The sequence below is a fragment of the Azolla caroliniana genome, unplaced genomic scaffold (genome assembly GCF_043228905.1).
Source record: "Azolla caroliniana isolate FFs.n. ecotype wild unplaced genomic scaffold, voAzoCaro1.0.p SCAF_3, whole genome shotgun sequence".
NCBI lineage: Eukaryota > Viridiplantae > Streptophyta > Polypodiopsida > Salviniales > Salviniaceae > Azolla > Azolla caroliniana.
The window spans coordinates 19,511,879-19,517,254 of record NW_028230438.1 but is presented as its reverse complement, the minus strand read 5'-3'; positions in this window follow the sequence as shown (position 1 = coordinate 19,517,254).

Here is a 5,376-nt window from a genome sequence, read left to right as displayed (position 1 = left end):
CGTCAAGCTCGGTGGGCCCACTTCCTCACGCGTTTCGACTTCAAAATTACATATCGTCCGGGGAAGCACCAAGGGAAGGCAGATGCATTATCACGGCGTTCGTATCTAGCACCCCGTCCTGGCGAGCCAGCTTTCGATAACCAAAAACAAGTCATCTTGGGACTGGCACGACTACAAGCAACACAGATCTTTGACATGCCCATGGATTCCCGCATTATCGATACCATACGCGAAGACTTGAAGACAGATGCGTTCGCCCAAGCTATACTAGCACAAATTGATCCCTCTCGAACGTCGTGTTCACAGTCGCAACCACCAGGTACAGACTATCGGCAATTCAAATACCATGATGGATTACTCTTCTTTAAAGAACTTTTGTATGTTCCTAATGGTTCTTGCCGTCTTCAAGTAGTACAAAACTGTCATGACACATATACAACTGGGCATTTTGGTAGTACTAAAACACTACATTTAGTACAACGATCATTCTGGTGGCCCTGTATGCGACAATTTGTCGAGGATTTTGTTCGGACTTGTGATACATGCTGTAGAGCGAAAATGCCAAGGCATCATTCATATGGTTTATTAGAACCATTACCAATTTCGAGCAAGCCATGACAATCCATTGCTCTAGACTTCATCACAGATCTTCTAGTCTCTAAGGGGTTCAATGCGATTCTAACGGTGGTCAATCGATATACGAAGATGGCTCATTTCTTGCCATGTACTAAGGAGATCTCCAGTGAAGACACTGCCGAAATTGTCATGCGTGAAGTATGTCGGCATCATGGACTTCCCGATAGTATCATCAGCGACTGTGGACCCCAGTTCGTGTCGAAATTCTGGAAGCACCTTTTTAACATGGTCAAGGTCTCTTGTAACCTCTCCTCCGGCTACCACCCACAAACCGAAGGCCAAGCCAAACGAACCAATCAAACGCAGGAGCAGTATCTGCAGTGCTTTCTCAGCTATCATCAGGATGACTGGGCAGATATTCTCCACTTCGCCGAATTTGCCTATAACAACTCTATCCACGCATCCACGAAAGTTACACCATTTTATGCTTATACGGGATGTCACCCCTGGTGGTGTGTACTTGAAACCCCAGAGGTGTCCACAAATCCTTGCGCAGAGGATTGTTTGGAGAGGTTACGCAAGATACAAGCGGATTTATCTACTAATCTCCAACAAGCTCAACAAACACACAAGGTTTATGCGGATCGTCATCGACTCCCATCTAGTTTTAACATTGGAGATCGGGTATGACTACTCCAACGACATATCAAGACTACTCGCCCATGCGAGAAGTTGGATTATCGGCGATTAGGTCCTTTCCGTATTATCGGAAAGATTAATGATGTCGCTTTTCGTCTTGATCTACCTCCACAACTTCGGATACATCCGGTGTTTCATAGTTCTCTCCTCGAACCTTATCAAGAGAGCACCATCCCAAGATGTATTACACAGCCTCCACCCCCGATCGAGCTTGAAGATGGACCTGAGTACGAGGTTGTCGCCATCCTTGATTCCAAGCTTGTTCGCAACAAACTCTACTATCTAGTCGATTGGCTAGGATATAGTCCCAGCGAGCGTACTTGGGAACCGATAGAGAATGTCACCAATGCTCATGCTTTTCTTGAAGACTTCCATCGTCAATATCCAGAAAAACCGGGTCCTCAATCCAAAACGACTCGTTACACTCGTCGTTTTAAAGGGGGGATAGTGTCATGATATGGCAAGACTCGAACCCATGACCTTATGCTACATAGGTCGAGCTCTTGACCATTAGACTATACATTGTAATACGTAGAATATTATTTTCATTTATGTTTTATTATATAAATTGATGTATATTCTAGATTTCTCAATTTATTTGAACATGTATGACTCGTATCAATGTATTTTGTAAAATCATTGAAAAAGTATTAAAATCAATCAAAATATTCCTTATCCTTCCATTTATGCGCGATCCTTCCACTTGTGAACGCGAACGTGTTCAGATATGATCGTCAAGACATACCATCTACTTTCCCTTGTTGTTTCCTGGGGTGAAAAATGATCTTGAAATCAAAACGAGTTAGAAATTGTGCCCACTGAGCTTGCTTCCTATTTAACACTCGAGCCGTTTCAAAATACGTAAGATTTTTGTGATCATTATAAATGATGATTTTATGAGGCGATCCTTCCAAGAAATGTCACCATTGCTCAAAAGAGTCGACCACAACTAATAACTCCTTGTCATGCACATCGTAGTTTATCTCCGCAGCAGTAAATTTTCATGAGTGAAACGCGACTGGATGGGACTGCATGTCCTTGCCTGGTTGTGATAGGATACTCCCCAATGCAAAGTCTGGTGCATCCGCCTCAATAGTAAATGGCCGTCCGGGATCAATATGCGCTAAGATAGGAGCTTATGTGAATGCCTTTTTGAGCTGAGTAAAGGTCGTGTTTGCTTCATTAGTCCAAACAAACGTTTGATCTTTCTTGGTGAGTTGGGTGAGAGGCAACACGTTCTTTGAATAATTTCATATGAATTAATGATAGAAATTAGCAAATCCGAGGAAACATTGGACGTCTCGAATAGAACGTGGGGGTTGCCATTCCAAGATTGTTTTGACTTTTGCTAGACCCATGAAGATACCCTTGGACGAAATAGTATAACCCAAGAATTCAACTTGTTTGCTGTCAAAAATGCACTTCTCAAGTTTGGCATACAGACCATACTTTCTTAAGCGTTCAAGTACTTTCTGGACATGCATATCATGCTCCTCCTGTGTGTTTGAGTAAATCAGTAGATCATCTAAATAGATGATGAGAAAGATATTCAGAAAATCTTGAAAAATGTCATTTGCCATATGTTGGAAAACCACGGGTGCATTTGTGAGCCCGAAAGCATGACTGTATACTCAAAATGATCATACCGAGTGCGAAATGCAATTTTCCACTCATCTCCTGGTCGAATTCGAACTAGATTATATGCACCCCTTAAATCATTTTTTGTAAAATGATTTGCCCCACCAATGTGCTCTAAAAGACTAGAGATTAAAGGTAGAGCATACCTATTTCTTATGGTGACTTTATTTAATCCCCGATAGTCCACGACCAAATGAAGTAAACAATCCTTCTTCTTCACAAAAAATATGGGAGCACCAATTGGAGACTTTGAATGTCGAATGAACCCATGGGCAAGATTCTCCTCGATGTATTCTCGAAGAACCTCAAGCTTAGTTGGTGATAGATTGTAGATTGGACCCCACGGTGGCTCTTTTCCTAGTTGAAGATCAATGGGACAATCGTACAGTTGATGCCTTGGAAGTACACTAGCTTTGACTTTATCAAAGACATTAGCATATTCTTGATATGGGTTCAATCCTTAGCAATAATGTTTTCTGATGATGGGCACCAAATTTCTAGCCTCCTCTAATCGATTCTTGAGTTATGTAGCTCAAACCATGGCAAACCAAGAACAATTGGATGCTCGGGGCTACGTATTATGTTAAAGGAAACTACACATCCTAAATCACCTAAGAGTATATGTATTGGCTCAGACTCTTCGATTATCTTCTCGGAAGCTATGGGACGTCCATCAATCACTACTATAGAAACCGGGCAATGAAGGGTATGCAAGGATATTTGATGTTTTTGGGCAAAATCCCTATCCATGAAACAAGAATTGGCACTGGTATCTAAGAGGGCTTGAACTGAAGTTGACAACTCAGTGTCCTAACATGTACTTGGGCTGAGAAGACTCTACTAACATGCTTGGAAGAAATAGAACCTACAGTAGGTTGTACAAATCTAGAGGTGTCCAACCAAATGGCTCCTATTTTGGTAGGACTTATTCATTTGAGTCCTCTTCTAATTGGCTTAGGACTTCAAATTTATTGGACAAGGGTGGATTATTCATAATATTAGGATCACTAAGTGCTTCTAAAATGTTGGACTCAGTTTTATTGTCATAGTGAATTTGATTTACCTGACGTCTTGGCCTACGGTAATGGCTATATGTCCTAGACCTCCACAATATAAGCACTGATGGTTTGCTTGACGTCGTTATTTTTCTTCATCCGACAACGGTCCTCATCATTGGGTCATATCGATCTCCATGGGTGTAGGCCTATCCATTGGGGCTGGACTACGTGGTTGCCTTGGAGTTGGAGCAGGGTTATATGTTTTCCTTGGAGATGATTGTGCCATTACTGATGCATAAGTTGGTGTGAATCTGATCTTGCTATTTGTTGTCATTCACATCAACGCTCAAAAAGACGATTATCGCAACGTATTGCTCGACTAATAGCATCTTTAAGAGATTTTGGATCCTCGGGGAATGTAAGAAGTAAGTCTTTTACATCGCTATGAAGACCGGAACGAAACTGCTCCATTAGAGCTTGTTCATCCCAAGGAATATCACTTGCGATGAGACGAAAATTGGTTGCATATGTTCATGCTAGCTGATCACCTTGACGTAGTGTACGAATCTTATTGACCGTTGTTCTTGCCCCGTCTATATCTCCAAAGCAAGCCTTAAATTCTTTGACAAATTCCTCAAAATTATGGAGTAGAGGAGAATTTGTCTCTAATAATGGAGCAAACCATGACAACGCTATGCCAGTCAATAAGGTGCCCACTAACCTGACTTGAGATGCATCTGTTGGATAACGTGTGGGATGCATTTGAATTACCAACCACACTTGATTCAAGAAACCTCAGAAATGCGCCCTCGAACCATCAAATTTAACGAGCGGGCTGATTTTGGGCTCCTTGATAATTCCTTGACCTTCGCCCCTTTGTTGATGTAAAATTACGATTGTTGACTCTAGCTGTTCCACCTGTCGCATAAACTCCTCTTGTTGTTGTTGCTTCTCCACAATAACCTTTTGTAGATCTCCAAGAAGACGTTGATTCTCTAATTCAAGAGATGCGAACTTGGATTTTTCAGCAACAAGGGTGAGATATTCTTCTGAGTTGATGGCAGCCATGGTTTTGTGATGTTTATAGAGGAGGATAAAGGAGAGAGAGGAAATTCGAATCAAACTGTTAGAACCAAGACAAAAGATAGAGTGACATAAGAAAGATATAAAGAGATCACAAGAAGAGAGGAATTAGAATTAGAATTAGAATTTTTATTGTCCATAAAGAGGCCAATTTTGACCTATGGGACTAGAGTATACATGTGTTCTTGATATATGTCTCCTTCCTAAGAAGGGGTATTCATATGTTGAAGCACAAAGTCTCTATGTGTTAATAAAGCATACACATATGAGCTCAACCTTCTAGGTGGTGTCTTAAGTATGGATCTTAAGTTATCACTCCCTCTTAGTATGTCAATATATCTTGAATGAATTGCACTATATGTCGAGCATGTGAAGAGCAAGT